This window comes from Pleurodeles waltl, chromosome 6, assembly GCF_031143425.1.
Source record: "Pleurodeles waltl isolate 20211129_DDA chromosome 6, aPleWal1.hap1.20221129, whole genome shotgun sequence".
Lineage (NCBI taxonomy): Eukaryota > Metazoa > Chordata > Amphibia > Caudata > Salamandridae > Pleurodeles > Pleurodeles waltl.
In genome coordinates, this window is record NC_090445.1 from 459,944,520 (window position 1) to 459,962,603 (window position 18,084).

The 18,084-nt window shown below is 46.0% G+C and overlaps 1 protein-coding gene across 4 annotated transcripts in view; it reads right to left on the minus strand.

The window, feature by feature from the left end:
• The window catches only part of LOC138299898 (polymeric immunoglobulin receptor-like), a 258,007-nt gene that overhangs the window by 65,351 nt on the left and 174,572 nt on the right, over positions 1-18,084 (minus strand). The window lies entirely within an intron of this gene.

Genomic DNA, 18,084 nt, shown 5'->3' on the forward strand with positions numbered 1-18,084 from the left:
CATTCAAAGGCCATATATAAACAAAACACAGGAAAGCTCTCAGTGCTTTCTGCACATGGAAAATGCCGCAACAATATTACTGCGCACTGCCACAGCCAAACGCTGTGTTCAGCAGCATCAGAGGCACAGAGATTAGGTATTTAGCTGACCCAAAGGCCGCTCTCACTCTAGTCCTCTGTGCATGGCTGTATGACAATGCATTTATAATCCAGATTACATGTGGAGGACACACTGCTGGAGGTCGATTTAAGAGCAACTCTAAGCTACTAGATGGCAATTCACTTGCTCATGGCGTTTAGCAATTTTTAAGATAAGAGTTCCAAAATCATGCCGATAGCCTCCAAAGGGCTAAACATTTATCTATTTAGTAGAGTATACTTGGGAACATTAGTGAGAAAGAAAGCACCCAAAATGAGTGAAAAACATGTTCAGAGCTGAACATTTTGCCTCAGTCACCAGTTTGTGGTGCTGCATGTTGCTGAGTCAATGGAAGGCAGAGTGGGCATGTTCAACCCTCAAAGCGGTGATTCAAAGAGGTGGTATAAAGGCATTTTACAGATAATTTATTGAAAAATAAGGACCTCTTTTAAACGGCACCACTGGAGCGTCATTTCTTTGGATGCTTTGGTGGCACAGTGTACCAGCCCATATTTATATGGCAATGCAAAGCCACCTTGTGTGGCTTTTCATGGCCTTGTAAATATGGCCCCCTTTCACACATAACTCTGTGTAAAATGGCATTGCATGGGTGTTGCTGTGGGTGTTCCCACGCAACACCCATGGAACCTGATGGAATCTGATGCATTCCAGATTTACGAGGCTGGGAATGCACCAGATTCCTACGTCACCTTAGGGGTGGCGTTAAAGTGATGCAACAGGAAGAAATAACATTATTTCTCCCAGTTTTTCCTTTTTCTATGTGTGCTGCATTCCATTAATGATTGTGTATATTCAGGAAGGTGTCCCTTCCTGCATATAAACAATCATTCCTGAAACGTAAGGGTGACTGCATTGGCGCTAGGCAGCAGTTTGTGTGATAGCGCTGAGGAAAGTTTAGGGATGTGTTGTGTTTCTGTAAATACAACACATCCCTGCACTTTCAAAATGATGCAGCGTGGCGCAGCAAGCAGGCTTTCCACTCCACGCTGCGTGATTTCTAAATGAGGCCCTCAGTGTATTTATCTGAGAGGTTTGCAAAATTCCATAACAGTAGTTCTTTTTAAGCAATTGTGAGATTAGATGGTATGATTGTAAATCTTTACACAATAACTATTAAAATGCCCTTATGCTAATCCAAACTCTCGACAGAATTCTAAACTGCCATTTATTATTGTTATCAACTGCTACTGCATGCAGCCATAGAGATGCGTTTTGTGCTTGTTCTTAGGGTGGGTATACCAAACTATCAAGAAAAATTCCAAGAAAAAAAATGTCCATCTAATTTTTATTATTAAAGGCTACCTATAGATTGGTGAAGGGGAGGAAGGTATTAAGTGGTCATGTATATCTAATTTCAGATTTAAATTTTGTAAAGGAATTAATAGTGAGTGAGAATGCAAACATCATTGCTTGAGGACTACACATAGTCACTATTGGCCAGATGTATCAAGCTCCCAGTTTGCATTTCTTAAATAGCGAATTTTAAGAAATCGCTATTTAAGAAATGCAAATTGGGATGTATGAAATTTGCGATTCGGTAATAGTGATTTCTTAAAATTCACAATCGCTATTACCGAATCGTAATTAGAGAATGGGACTACATTCATCCCTATAGGCCTGCAGGCCCATAGGTGTGAATGGTTTTGCATTTCCCAATTTGCGAATTCCAGTTAAGGCCCCTCTGATGCACCCCAAAACAATATTTGCGGACATGTGAAGCACACACATGCCCTAGGGGCATGTATGCGCTACATGTCATTTTTAAAAATGCATTTATAATAAATTAAAAATATTGCACATGCTTACCACCAAATTGGATTTGGTGGTAATTGCATTTCCTAAATGACCAATTCGCATTTATGACATGCTTGATCCATGTGCTTTGGATATCGCAAATAGGAATTCCCTAGTTGCAATTTCCTATTTAGAGAATTGCAATTTGCGATTCTCTAAATAGGGTCGCAATTTAAAGGAATTGCTATTTTTGCGATTACTTAAAATTGCACAGCGAATGCCTTTCATACATCTGGAATGGCATTTTTGCATTCGCAAACGGCTGACTTTTGCGATTCGCACCATTTGCGAATACAAAATTGCTTGATACATCAAAAGATGTAGATTCCCAAAAATATTAATTATTTATTAAGTCTTCTTACTAGCATACAAACTCCAGAAGACTCCATTGTTCAGGTAGGAAGTATTGAATGAAGACAAAGAGCGAACAGGAATCGCCAGGCACCTCACAGCTCCTTACAGAAGTAACTGCTAAAAATAGAACCTTCATATCAAATTCTACAAAGTAGGTTCTAGTCTTATGTCAGAACAGATCGCCATGACCTATGAGCCAACCAACAGATACAACACAGATCCCTTCTCTAAAAATCAATGAAATGCATTTTGGTTAAGATCAGGAACCAAAAACAACAGTAAAAACAAACTGCAACTGGATAAAACATTTCTAGTAGAGTAAACTGCTAATGTGACCAACAACTCAAGAGCATATCCTCACATTTCAAAAGATTTAACTTCAACCCTTACCAATATTGACACTGTTAGAAACTGGGTTTCTGGTTGGCAGAGGTTTGCATCCTGTCCAAGCAGGAACCACAATCCTAGTGAGGGTAAGTGAACTCTAAACTCTAAATTAGCCTGTGCTCGGGTAGCTTGGCACAGAGCCGTGCGGCCTAAATTTAGAGGCAATGTGTTAAGTATTTGTGCAACATTTCAAACAGCAAAACAGTGAAAATGTTGCACAAAAATACATCGCACCAAGTTATAAAGATAGAACTTAATTTTAATGAATAAAACAAGATTAAAACAACAAAATCCACTAAGTAGAACTTGAGATATGAATTTCCAAAGAATAAACAGTAAAATAGTGCTTAGAAGCAAAAAGCGCCTGTTGCACTGGGTTCTGCCTGAATTTTTTTCTTTTTGGCCCCCTGGTTCGTGAACTTTTTATTGTGGGTGAGCCTCACTACTGGTGTCTCACCCACTGTAATTACTCGGTAAATGTATTGCGCATGGGTACTGCAAGTACCCATCTTTTAAGATAAGGCTGCTGAAACACAGCAAGGGTAAGGGGCACTTGTTTGGGTACACATGAACACGTGCACACTCGTGTACAGGCTTGGCATGGGAGACTACTGTTGTGCGCAGCCTCGTAACAGCTCACAGGTAGCTTGGCGCAATGAGGACTCTGCAGGTATAGGTATTCACCTGGCCTAGGTCTCATGGGGATAGTGTACACTATTAGGGAAGGTCAGTATTCTATATTGTTTTAACTATAGTGACACTCCATTATATACCTAGGGAGGGAACTGCTTTAGAGTGTAGTTTCCCATCTCCATGGATTAGAGTCAGACCACTGCAGACCATTGACGCCGTGATCTACAGTACAACCTGTGCAGGAATTCAAATTTGCCACTTCCAAAACGATAACAGTACATCTTGTGGGTCATTCAGAGTCTTCATGTTTTCCAGGCTCAGCTCAGGCTCAGAGCCAGGCCTGTTGTCACCCTGCTGTGTCCAGTAACTACATTCTTTCCAAGCAGCAGGAATAAAGGCTGCTCCAACACAAAGGAAGCAATTAGCATTACTTCTCCTTGCTCCTGGGAAGGAAAAGGGGTAGGGCAGAATGCTCTGTATCAATCAACGAGCTATCACACTGTATCAGGGATGGGCCTGCCTAAGCCCCCTGAACAAAGGAAAGTCCCCAGACAACTGGAACCAACCCACTGGGGGGGCCACCTTTAAAAATTCTAATGTGAAGGTCCCTGGCAGTGATGTTAGGGAGGGGTGGAGCTGAGAACCCAGGAGCTGACGTGACCAGTCCTTGATGATGCCTTTTTGGAATGTCCCAACATGCTGTGCAGAAAGGTTGGAACAGGGGTGGAAAGGTGATGTGGCACCCCAGGATTAATTAGGGGTGCCTGTCTTCTGGAAACTTCCTCACCCCTTTAGAAACTCTTGCACAAAGGAGGACTCTCTTACCTGTGAACTTTCCACCTGCTTTGCTGCAGGATCCTGGGACTGCCATGGAGAACTGGGAGGAGGAAACCCTGATCCCCAACCAGGACTCTGCCCAGTTGACCCCACCCACCCGTGGGGCTAAACAAAGGCCAGTGAAGCTGGCCCACTTAATCCTCCTGACGACCAGTTGGGGTAACCTCTGGACTTTTCTGCGCCCTCCAACAAAGCCCCAAGGAAAACTGCGCAGGGAGCCAGGAAGACCAACTTTTAGAGGACTACACCTATTTGGAGGTGTGGAAGATTGATGCAACTGTCCCTGGTGGATAGAGCCTGCCACTAGGAGTAGAATGAGTCCAGGATTGTCAAAATCAGTCCAACAGGGCCCGAGTTATGGCATTTTTTAAGTTTGGTGACCTTAGACCCAATTCTTCCCTCGACCTGCATGGGGCTCCGCCGCAATTTCATCAATTTGCCCCGGAGTGGGCAGGGGCCTGGTGGGACGGTGCAAGAAGGCTGCAAGGCTAATAGTTGGGATGAGGGGGCATGCGTGGGGCCCCCTCCCTGTGCTTGTATCCCACCCAGGGACCCCATCCCCAGGGCAGACTTATGTTGGAGGGGGCCAGGACCCCATCCCCGGCCCCCAAGTGTTCCTAACCACAGGGGGAGCATTGTTGCACTCCCCTGGGATTTCCTGTATGGGGAACTGCCATCACACTCCCCTGGCAGGAGGCTCGAGGGACCCAGGACTCCATCCCTGGGCCCAGTGGCATCCTCTGGGGACGGAGTGAGTGCTGCTGCATCGCCCACATGTGGCTCGCACTCTGCGCTTCCCATGCCCATGTCTAGGGTGAGCAGAAGGCAGCCACCAGCACACGTGTGTGCCCACTGAAGTGGGCAGACACAACAGATTGCAAGCTCATGCAGCAACACCCGGATGTGCTGCCTGCATGGGGAGCCACTGGAGTGCCCGTGTAGGACCAGGCACCCCCCACCATAGAAACGTGGCAGGAGATGCCTTTGTTTGAATAGAAAACCAGGAAAGATCAGGGCGGCTCTTTCCGGCACAGCGGTAGAGCCGCTACTATAATATTCACAGCACTTGGGAAACTGTGACCCCTTAATGCATTTCGGGGCCTTTCATTTACCTTATATTTGTGCCGATAACTCAGCCTGTGGTGGTTCTAGGAGGATGGGACTACCATCAAAATGTACAGCATGGTGTGCTCCTTCTGCCCAGATCATCTTCTGGGTCCCAGCCTATGTTGGGGCAGGGGCAAAATCATCACCTCTCAAACTTTTCAAAGGCTTTCTAAGCTTCCTCGTTATTGGAGCTTTTGCTCTACAGCTGAGGGTAGTTTGGTCTCTTGGGGCCTAATATATGTTAACATTTTAAAAGGCTTGGAAGGCCTGAAAATATGTGCATTGGGCCCTGTAGTGGATGAGAATATGGTTATATTGTAATGTCTTAAATGCAATTGCATTATAATGATGTCCTATGTGGTTGTGCCCTCTAGGGACTGAATGGACGGTTGCATACCAAAATGCAATTTTTATTGTGGTGTCCGATAGGGGCTGTTTTGATCATTATAGTCTAGTACCAAGTGTATGAAAAACTACACAAAGACCTTTCTGATAAATGTTTTTATTGGGTTTACAGGATTTTTTTTTTTTTCATGATCCTTGACAATGAATCATGCCAAAGTAATATCCCTATTACACCAGGACTGTTTGAACACTCTTGAAATGTCTTGGTGTCCCATCTAGTGGGTCCACAGGAGTTGCACAATGTCAGGTATGGTATGTTCCATCTGCCAATGTATATTTCTAAAATATTGCATAGTATTTAGTAGTGTGTGCATAATTAATGTACTTCTCCTTCACTAAATAGAAAGTACGGACTGGACAATAATTTATTGAGTGTTATTATTGCATGCCAGTGATTGGTGATTCCTAGCCCACACCACCTCCCTTGAGTAAGCCTTAGTCTGCTCCTCCTCATTACTCTGTGAGAGCTAAGCGCTGTAATGGGGTGTTTGGTTCCCACTGAGGACAATTGAAGAACTATTATTTGTGCTGGCCACACAACTAACGATCCAATTTCCAACAGCACCTACTTGGGATATCTGGTCGAGCTGGCCCGGGACAAAGTCAGGAGTTCAGGCCGGCCGCGATGGAGCATGGGCTGACTACAGGGATTCAGTGAGGCCCACTGAACAAAAGTACCTTAATCTTGGTTGCATCGATTTGGGTGCGGGTAGCAGAGGAGGTGATGCGCCGCTGAAAGTTCCCGCAGAAGAGGAGAAGCATTGATATTCCCCATGCAGTTGAGGAGATGATTTGAGTTTCTCTATGCAGCATCGGAGATGTAGTGGTTCTGAAGGAGATGCGCTGGTTCTGGCCTTGCAACAACGGTGATGGATCAAAGTTGATCCCGCAGTGGTTCCCATCCATGCAGGGGGCGAAGAGCTGGTTTTGTCGCTTGCAACAGTGGCAATACACTGATTCTTGCTGGAGCAGCACTTTATATAAACTTCCAAGGCCCAGGACTGGATTAACACCACTTAGCAGGGCAAGAATCACAGTTGGTAGAGTCCAGGTGCTGTAGCAGCTGAGGTGGAAGTCTTGTGTGTCCCTGAGACTTCAGAAAACAGAAGGCAGGCCAGCAAGTCCTTGCAGTCACTCCGGTTCTGTGTTGGGGAGATGCAGGTCTAGTCGTTGTCACTGCCAGGTAAGGAGGGCAGCAGAAAGCAGGTCAGCACAACAGAGCAGAAGTAGAGCAAAGCCCAGCAGAATGACAATCCATCCAGTATCATAGCAGCCTTTCTTCCTGGCAGAGTATGCACAGGTCCAGAAGTGTACTGAGCGGTGGTGTCTGAGGTCCAGTAATTCTACCCAGTTGTGCCTTTGAAGTGGGGAAATCTTCAAAGAAATGCTTTTGAAGTGCACAGAGTCCCTATCCTTCCTGCCCTGACTCCAGACTCACTACAGATGGGTGAGCAGCCCTTTGTGTGGGGAAAGCACACAGCCTATTCAAGTGTGTCATCTCTTTCCTCCCAGGATGGCCCATCAATCACACCTCAGCTCCCTTTGTGTGTGACTATCTAGAGGGAACGCGCATGTGCAGTTGGCACCCACCTCAGATGTGAATTCAGAGACAGACAGAAGGAACCACATTTTTTAAGTAAGAAAATGCTGACTTTCTGAAAGTGGTATTTTCAGAATTACAAATTAAAATCCAATCTCAAAATAAGCAGTGATTTTAAATTGTGTTTCCAAAGACACCAAGGGCCATATTTATACTTTTTGACGCAAAACTGCGCTAACGCAGTTTTGCGTCAAAAAAATTAGCGCCGGCTAACGCCATTCTGAAGCGCCATGCGGGCACCGTATTTATTCAATGACGTTAGCCGGCGTTAGCCGCCGGCGCTGCCTGGTGTGCGTGAAAAAAAATGACGTACACCAGGCAGCGCCGGCGTAGGGGAATATGGAGCTTGGGCGCCAAAAAATGGGGCAAGTCAGGCTGAGGCAAATTTTTCACCTCAACCCGATTTGCGCCATTTTTTTCGACTCCCAACCCCCATTGAAATGACTCCTGTCTTAGCAAAGACAGGAGTCATGCCCCCTTGCCCAATGGTCATGCCCAGGGGACTACTGTCCCCTGGGCATGGTCATTGGGCATAGTGGCATGTAGGGGGGGCACAAATCAGGCCCCCCTATGCCACAAAAAAAAAAAAAAAAAATACTTACCTGAACGAACTTACCTTAAGTTCCCTGGGATGGGTCCCTCCATCCTTGGGTGGCCTCCTGGGGTGGGCAAGGGTGGCAGGGGGTGTCCCTGGGGGCATGGGAGGGCACCTCTGGGCTCCTTCCGAGCCCACAGGTCCCTTAACGCCTGCCTTGTCCAGGCGCTAAAAAACGGTGCAAAAGCGGCTGGACGTCATTTTTTTTGACCCGCCCACTCCTGGGCGTGAATTTTGCCCGGGAGTGTAAATACGGCGCACATGCCTCGGAGTCACTTTTTTAGACGGGAACGCCTACCTTGCATATCATTAACGCAAAGTAGGTGTCCACGCTAAAAAATGACGCAAACTCCATGGACTTTGGCGCTAGACGCATCTAACGCCAAAGTATAAATATGGAGCTAGTTTCGAGTCGGAATTGCGTAAAAAAAACGACGCAATTCCGACGCAAACAGAGTATAAATATGCCCCCAAATTTGGGGGTCCCATCTCTTCCCAATTGGAAATTACACGTAAAAAAATGTAAGTAAGTAATCCCAATGTTATCCAACCTGCCAGGTCGACATGGCCGTTTAAAACTGCCCACACAAGCTCTGCAGTGGCAGGCCTGAGACATATTTGAAGGGCTATTGAAGTGGGTGACACAATCAGTGCTGGAGGCCTGTCAGTTTTATTTAAATACAGACCCAGGCTCATTTAGTGCAGTTAACTAGGGACTTATAAGTAAGTTAAATATGCCAATTGTGGATAAGCAAAGGTTATCATGTTTAAGCATAAATCACATTCACCTTAACACTGGATAGCAGTGGTAAAGTGCCCAGACTCCTAAAGCCAGCAAAAGTAAGGTCAGCAAAACAAGAGGTCTGAAGGAAAAAAGTCAGGGGAACCATGCTAAGGATGCCAGGTCTAACGGACATGCTACAGACATCTCTAGAGTTCAATACCACCATGTTTCTTTTTATTTTTTGTATAATAACTGGTTTCTTTAACTAGGCTTTATCACTATTTTTCAGTGACAGACCCTGCTACTGAATTTAGCATCATACATTGACTTGTATTTGTTCTGATTCTTCTGATTTAGATGTTATCATCGGGAATCAAAGTGCCACTGCTCACTAATGTCTGAGTTTTGTAACCATGCAGGATTGAGTTTTGTACTGGGTAATCTACATGTATAGGAGAACAATTGTGATGACTGAGTGATGAGATTTGGTGTGACCCTGAAAGCCAACCATATTTCTCGTAAGACATCAGCAAGAGATTCCTTGTTATTAATAGTTATTGTGTGCATCTTGATATTGTGCATCACAGTGGCCATATTGGATTGAGCCAGTGTGTGCACAAATTTCAGCTTGACTCTGCGCATCACAGCAACCATATTGGATTGGGCTAGCATACTACACAAACCTCAACTGTCACATGCATCATGACTCTGTGTATCATAGCGGTCATATTGGATTGGGCCACTGTGCTCCGTGTACGGCAACTGCCATGGACTTCATCTTGCACCATGTCAGTGCTGCCATATTACAATGAGCTAGCTTTTAAGTTTCTGCAGCATATTAGAGCAGCCATAGGCTACATACCTGAGACATGAAGCTAGAGTAGTGACAGCACAGATGAGAGCAAGGAAGATGGCAGAATCAGAAATGTTATGAAGAGAGATGCAAGGACCTACATCTACATAGTATGAAGAAGTCAGCAAGTAGTAAATGCATAGAATCACCTTCCCGCAGAAGTGGCTGAGGTGAACTGTTACAGACTTCGAGAAGGCACAGGAGGAGGATCACAGTGCAAGTGCAAAGGCAGCTCAGGTGAATAAGTAGAGTCTATGTTCTTGCAGCAGGCTGAGAAATGTCAAAGTGAATATGTATTAAAGCAGTCAGACAATGCTGGGCTGACTCTGGCTGATATATTCTTCCACAATTCTAAAGCACATACCTAACAGTTGTCATGTGGCTGTTGCATGGTATGCTTCATTTTGAAATAATTTTCTATGGTTCATGCAACCTGCCAGGATCATACAACGATTCATTTTAGAAGTTTTCAGGACATGAAGGTACTGTGTTTGCAACAGTGTTTTCCTGGAAGTTAGGAAGGAGCTCCATGTTCATAACTGTTATCCTCACTGTGTGTACAGTTACTAGCACACGTATCATCAACGCCCTTTAATGACATTCTCTACTGCATTACAGCTGCTTATTTGGATGTCTGAATGGCTTCTATTTTTGCCCAAGAAAGGAGACACAATATTTAAAACAGAGTAAAAACTGTTTGACTCATGTACTATTGCCATTGGAGGAAAACAATTCAGCTGATAGAAAACAAGATGCTTTGCTACACAGTTTAGGTGGTGAGGGTAAAAATTACATGAAAGTTTAGATGAGATACTTGTTGGGACAGGAGACTGTGAACCTGCTGAAATATACGAGATGTCAGTTATGATGTTAGAACACTTCACACAACATATCAATGTGGTTCTTGAAAGACACACGTTCTTCACAAGGGGGAGGGGAATGAAATGAATGAAGAAAAAAACAATGTGTTGTCCAAAATAAGTGACTCAATTGAGGTAGAGAGTGATGTACAAGGTTTAAGCGAGGGTGAAGATGGGTGAAGTTAGTGAAATAAACAAGATGAGTGTGTTCTAGACCCTTCACAGAATGGTTTCCGGAGTTGTGATAGTAGCAAATTGACCATGGTTGCTGCTGCAGATTACATCCATTGCCAGGTGGAGCAGGGTGGCATCACAATCCTGGTTATGCTGGATCTGTCAGCGGCACTTGATACGATATCCCCATCCAACTTGGTACAAAGATTGCACTAGGGAGGATTGAGGGATACTTCTCAGGATCTATTGGGTTCCTTTCTGACCAATAGGACCCAGACTGTCAGCTTTGGTGACTTCAGGGCAGAACCATTTCCACTCCCTTGTGGACCAAGGTGGCATGGCAATCCTGGTTATGCTGGATCTGTCAGCGGCACTTGATACGATATCCACATCCCACTTGGTACAAAGATTGCACTAGGGAGGATTGAGGGATACCTCTCAGGATCTATTGGGCTCCTTTCTTACCAATAGGACCCAGACCGTCAGCTTTGGCGACTTCAGGGCAAAACCATTTCCACTCCCCTGTGGAGCAGGGTGGCATGGCAATCCTGGTTATACTGGATCTGTCAGCGGCACTTGATATGATATCCCCACCCCACTTGGTACAAAGATTGCACTAGGGAGGATTGAGGGATACCTCTCAGGATCTATTGGGTTTCTTTCTTACCAATATGACCCAGACCGTCAGATTTGGCGACTTCAGGGCAGCACCATTTCCACTCCCTTGTGGAGTTCTACAGGGGTCTTCCCTCAGTCCCACCTTGTTTAGTCTTTGGAGGCCCTTCTCGCTAAACTGGTGCGGTCATTCGGCTTCCTATGCAGATGACACCCAGATCATCGTCTCGATATCTGATGATATGCTATCAGTGGTAGAGAAATTTAAACTCTGTATGATGGATATCATCATCTGGATGAAGGAGAACTGTATAAAAAGCTGAAAATATAGAGTTCCTGGTGTTTGGGGTACAGCATTCGATGTGATCGGAGCTGTGGTGGCCAGAGATGTGTGGCCCCTTACCTACTCCAGTAGTCTCAGCTAAAAACCAAGGAGTCATTTTTTGACAATACTCTTACCTTCGATACCCAGGTCAAAAGGACTGTAAGTTTGTGCTTTTACATCATCAAAATCCTGAAAAAGATTTTTCCTCTTATACCAGTGGAGCTTAGAACAACAGGTAGTTACTGCACTTTGTTACATCATGCCTTGACTATTGCAATGCATTATATTTAAACATTTATAAGTCATTGCTAAATTAACTACAGGTCATTTAAAATGGGCCAGCCTGACTGGTATTGATTGCAACTAAACACCACTTAGTAAGAGAAGCATGCAATTTTAGCACCGGCTGCCTGTCAGGAAGCAGGTGAACTTTATAGTTCTCTATATGGTCCATCAGGTGCTGCACCTTCAGGAGCTACTACCCCTGATCTAATTATTTCACTGGTTCCCTCCTAAGAGACTGCTGAGATCTTCCTCTCTTAGGAAGGTGAATATTCTAAGGATCAGGAAGGCTAAATGGGGTGGTCGCATCTTTTCAGTAGCAGTGGCTAAACGGTGGAACACGCTGCAATTCCACATTGCGCGTTCAACTTCTCATACTGCCTTCCATCAGCAATTGAAAATTTGGCTTTTCTCCCTTCGGTGACTGTAACCTCCTTTAAGTAGCTTCTTTTCTTGTTTTAGTGTTCTGAGGCCTATGGGCATAATGCACTTTAGTAATTTAAATACATTTAATAATAAAATACTACTGATGCATGTGGACAGTTAGACTTCGACTAAGGGAAGTAAGAAAATTAAAGAGATGCAAGGAAAATGTTTCAGGTGTAGTAGTGAGGGGCATTTCTCCAATAGTCCTAGGTGTTTTGCCAAGGTGCAAACTTGCAAGAAGTGCAGGACTAAGGATCATTGCCCCCGAGTACATAGGAGCAACAAGATGCAAAATATATCACCTGCAGAGTGAAAAACCGATGGTTTTAAATGTTAAAGCTGATGGTACCTTTGATGGTAACACTATGGTGACTTTATAAGGGGGTAAACCCATAAATGTCTTGGCAGACTCAGGTTCTCCATACACCATGGTTGGGGATAATATTTGGGGATAAGAACTGAATTATGTTTTTTATGTGTAAGACCTTAAGCTATCAAACTGTGATAACAATCCTGTAGGGTACGGCGGAGAGAAAATTGATGTGCTAGGTTACACTGTAATAATATAACAATTCAGGGATAAAGAAACTGTAGGAAAGGCTTACATTGCAAAAAGAGGTAATCAGTTTTAGGGTTGAGCGCACAAGTGCTCTGGCCTCTGTTGTAATCTCTCTGTGAGCTTTTAACCACACCCATGTTAAGCCCATCACTTTAGTTAGTTTGTGGGCTTGCCTTTTAAAATTCGCTTGATTTCATTAGTGAAAGGCATGCATAGGTCATGCTTTTTCTGGTGTATAGCCCTCCTCAAAGGCACCGGTAAACTACTGAAAACATACGAGGCTCTGTGTTTTCCAAATGGCTTCTGGACTACCTTTTCTTTTTATTTCCCATGCAGTGCGATCTTGCTGGGAAGTAGTTGAGCGCTTTGCATGACATCGACCCTGTTACATGGATAATTTCACTTTTGCCCATGTGTTTGACTGTGAGTGAACTTCTGTTTCCTTTTGTGTGTCTCCTTCACGCTCATGGTGGCCGTCGGGTTGCTTATGTGAAACTGTTTTACTTTTCATTTTCAGTTTACGTGGCAAGAAAAGTACAGTTAGGAGTTTACAACGCTAATAGCTCTAACTCGAGCAAATGTGTGACCCATTGTATTGCAAATGCTTGTTTGGCTTAGCGTCACCAAGGTGTAAAGGGGATCACACTCAACCCTATTTTATTGGAAAAAGTCATTTTGCTGTCTTAGTAGGATGAGAATGTTGACATTTTTCAGAAGTTCCATCAGGATTTCACAGATGTACTAGGGTTACTGAAAACATTCAGGCAAGGCATCATTCACAAGAAATATGCTGTTCAATCTGTCCATGAGGTTATGAAGGTTCCTAACCTAATGCTGGATCCCTTGAAAGCTGAACTAAGGAAGCACCTTGAGGCGAGTGGTATAGAGGTGGTTGGGTCATCAGGGTGGCTTTCTCCAGCTGTGTCTGGCACCAAAGGATGGTGGGAGGAAAATACGAACAGACTTGCATGACCTGAATAAACATATCTGTGTGGATAGACAACTACTCCCCAATATTACTGAATCCTTAGCACACTGAAGAAAACTAAATTGTTTAAAGTGATGGCTATGTCCTCTGCTTATCATCTGATTTCTCTACATACAGATTACAGACAATTTACTTTATTTGACAACCCTCTTGGGACATTCAGATTGGGTTTGGTAGTAGCATGCTTCCAGAGAGTGATAATGAAGATTTCAGAACATATACCAAATATTTTAGTCTTCCACTGTGATATCTTGATGCCTGGGACTGTTCAAGTAAAGCATGATCACATTTTGAGGATAGTGTTGGTGAGAATGCAAGACCATAGACATCCTAAAAAGGAACAATTGTAAATTCAGAGTTTCATCCGTCACCTATCTAGGTCATAGCATCTCTAGTGATGGTATAAGTCCAAAATGGAAATTGGTTAGGAGCATTGTTGATACACCTTCACCAGCCAACAAAGATCAAGTGAGATCATATGTAGGTTTAGTCAAGTTCTGTTCAAAATGCATTCCTTACCTTGCTCAAATGTTGTTGCATTTCAGTATGTTGTTAAAGACTGGGCAGAAGTTTTAATAGAACATGGATTGTACCTCTGTGTTAGAAATGGGGTCTTTGGTTGACAGTCAGGTTACCCCCTGTTCAAGCAAGGACCCTCACTCTAGTTAGGATAAAAGAGAATCACCCTCAGCTAACCCCTGCTTACCCCCTTGGTAGCTTGGCAGAGCAGTAGGCTTAACCTCAGAGTGCTGGGCGTAAAGTATTTGTACCAACACACACAGTAACTTAATGAAAACACTACAAAATGACACAACACCAGTTTAGAAAAATAGGAAATATTTATCTAGACAAAACAAGACCAAAACGACAAAAATCCAACATACACAAGTCAAGTTATGATTTTTTAAAGGTTTAAAATAAAAAGAGTCTTTAGGTAGTTGTAACACCACACTAGCGCTGCTAGCGTGTAAATGTACCTGGTTTGCGTCAAAAATAACCCCGCACGGGCGGTGTGCGTCGAAAATAACCCGGCACGGGTATATGCGTCGAAAACAGCTCGGCTCGGCGAGGCGCGTCGAAAAAGCCAGCCACGCGACGGTCCGAAGTCCCGCGGCGCTGGTTGCGATCTCTCAGCCTTCGTCAGCGATGCTGCGCGTCGTTTCTCCTGCTCCGGGCGTCGATTCTCCGGTCGCGTTTCCAGCGGCGTCGTTTCTCAGCTGCGGAGCCGGCGTCGCGTCGTTTTCTCAGCCGCGATCGGATTCGCGTCGATCTTTTCTCCGCACGGTGCTCGGTGCGTGTATTTTTGTCCTTAGGCTGCCAGCCTCTCCTTTCAGGGTCCCAGGAACTGGAAGGGCACCACAGAGCAGAGTAGGGGTCTCTCCAGAGACTCCAGGTGCTGGCAGGAAGAAGTCTTTGCTATCCCTGAGACTTCAATAACAGGAGGCAAGCTCTACATCAAGCCCTTGGAGATTTCTTCTTCAAGATGGAAGGCACACAAAGTCCAGTCTTTGCCCTCTTACTCTGGCAGAAGCAGCACTGCAGGAAAGCTCCACAAAGCACAGTCACAGGCAGGGCAGCACTTGTTCCTCAGCGATCAGCTCTTCTCCAGGCAGAGGTTCCCCTTGATTCCAGAAGTGTTTCTAAAGTTTGTAAGTTTGGGTGCCCTTCTTATACCCATTTTAGTCTTTGAAGTCACCTTTCTTCAAAGGGGACTCACACCTTCGTGTGAAATCCTGCCTTGCCCAGGCAAGGCCTCAGACACACACCAGGGGGCTGGAGACAGCATTGTCAGAGGCAGGCACAGCCCTTTCAGATGAGAGTGACCACTCCACCCCTCCCTCCTAGCAGAGATGGCTAATCAGGAAATGCAGATCACACCCCAGCTCCCTTTGTGTCACTGTCTGGTGTGAGGTGAAAAACAACCCAACTGTCAAACTGACCCAGACAGGGAATCCACAAACAAGGCAGAGTCACAGAATGGTTTAAGCAAGAAAATGCTCACTTTCTAAAAGTGGCATTTTCAAACGCACAATCTCAAAATCAACTTTACTAAAAGATGTATTTTTAAATTGTGAGTTCAGGGATCCCAAACTCCACATGTCCATCTACTCTCTAGGGGAATCTACACTTTAATCATATTTAAAGGTAGCCCCCATATTATCCTATGAGAGAGAGACAGACCTTGCAACAGTGAAAACGAAATTGGCAGTATTTCACTGTCAGGACATATAAACCACATTACTATATGTCCTACCTTATCCATACACTGCACCCTGCCCTTGGGGCTACCTAGGGCCTACCTTAGGGGTGCCTTACATGTAAGGAAAGGGAAGGTTTAGGCCTGGCAAGTGGGTACACTTGCCAAGTCGAATTTACAGTGTAAAAATACACATACAGACACTGCAGTGGCAGGTCTGAGACATGATTACAGAGCTACTTATGTGGGTGGCACAACCAGTGCTGCAGGCCCACTAGTAGCATTTGATTTACAGGCCCTGGCACCTCTAGTGCACCTTACTAGGGACTTACTAGTAAATCAAATATGCCAATCATGGATAAACCACTTACATACAATTTAAACAGGAGAGCATATGCACTTTAGCACTGGTTAGCAGTGGTAAAGTGCTCAGAGTTGAAAAGCCAACAGCAACATGTCAGAAAAATATAGGAGGCAGGAGGCAAAAAAGTCTGGGGATGACCCTGCATAAGCAAAAGTCCAACACGACCCCCTACCAGCCTAAAGCCAGGGGAGAACAATCAATACCTTGATGTACTTCCCTGATTGGGGCGATAGAACAGGGACCCAGGCCCACAACAGCAGGGGCATGTTCCAGTTCTACGCTTTCCTGACTCCAGTTGGATCCCTCTGTCCATACTCTCAGGGCCCACTAAGCTAACCCATGGGGAACCCTTCTCCACATCTACAGACACCATCTGTGCAACACCTAACTTTACTTTGCTCACAGATGTATTGCAATGGGCAGATAGTACCACCAGGGCCAACACAGTGGTGTTGCCCACTCCACCCCCGGGGTGTGACTCTCGTCCTCCCCCCCCCAGGGGCAACTCTGTCCACCAGGACAGCAAGCCACAGTGGCCCCAGACAACTGTCAGGGATGAGAGCCCGACCTCAGGCCTCTCTAACCACTGTGACTGTGGAGAGTGGGGGGTGGTAGCCCCAGGTGCCTGGCACCCTTTGACCACTCTCTCTTCCACCAGGTCAGGGATGACAACCTGACCCTGGCCCTCCCCTCTGGGGCTCTGTACCCTCCCTGCAGAAGCGGCACTCCCAGAGTCAAAAACTGTCAGGGTGCTTGTAGAAGCAGTCCTGCACAATTCTTCCCTCAGTGCAGGGATGTTAACCTGCAACTGAGCCTCCAACCTGGGGTCTGTACCTTCAGGTTGGACCAGGGCCAGGGGTGAGGCTTCCCTCCCCCTGCCCTCTCTTCTGGGGTCCTGAACCACCCAACTAGGAGTGACCCCCCCAGAAGACAACATGGTAGGGGCACTGTTAGCAGTAGCCCCTTCCTCCAGGTCAGGGGGGACACCCTTAACCTGGCCTCCCAATCCAGGGTCTGTACCCACAGACTGGATCACTGCCTGGCAAACCAGGACTTCCTGGGGGGCATACCTACCCCCTACCAGGTCAGAGTTTACCCCCTGAACCTGGTCATCCAACCCAGGGTCACCACCCTGCGGTTGAACCACTGCCTGGCACACCAGGACTTCCTTGGGAGCACACTTACCCCCCATCAGGTCAGAGTTTACCCCCTGAACCTGATCATTCAACCCAGAATCACCACCCTGCGGTTGAACCATTGCCTGGCACACCAGGACTTCCAGGGGGGCACACTTACCCCCCTCAAGGGACACACTGTCCCGAAGGGCCACACAAGAGTCTGGCTGGCGCAGGTCTCCTGACCTCTGCCCATCTGACAGAGTCTGGATTCCCCCCAACCCAGAAATGGTCTCACCAAGGTCATTCATGGGGGGCTCTGCTCTCAGAGCTGACCCCTGACCCTCCAGGTTCTCCACTGGGGTCCGCAACCCCCTCTCAACCCTCTGTCTGGACTTCTGCACCCCCTCACTAGGAGTGGTACTGCCAGACACCAGAACTGGTGGGACGCTGGCTACAGCGGCCCCCCCAAGTTCTCCTGACACTGTGGGGTCTCCCTCAACAGATGGCCCTATGGTACAGGCTAGGCTCCCCTCCTGGTGTTCCCGCAGGGAACCCTCCAGGACCTGGGACCGGATCTCGGGCACCTTGGGCCTCAACCCATCCCCATTCCCTCTCCTCTGAGACTGGACATGGGGTCCCTCACCCATCCCACTACACTGGGACCTACCTGGGACACTACAATCCTTCCCTACCTCACCTGGTTGGGAACTACCTAGACCACTCCTCTC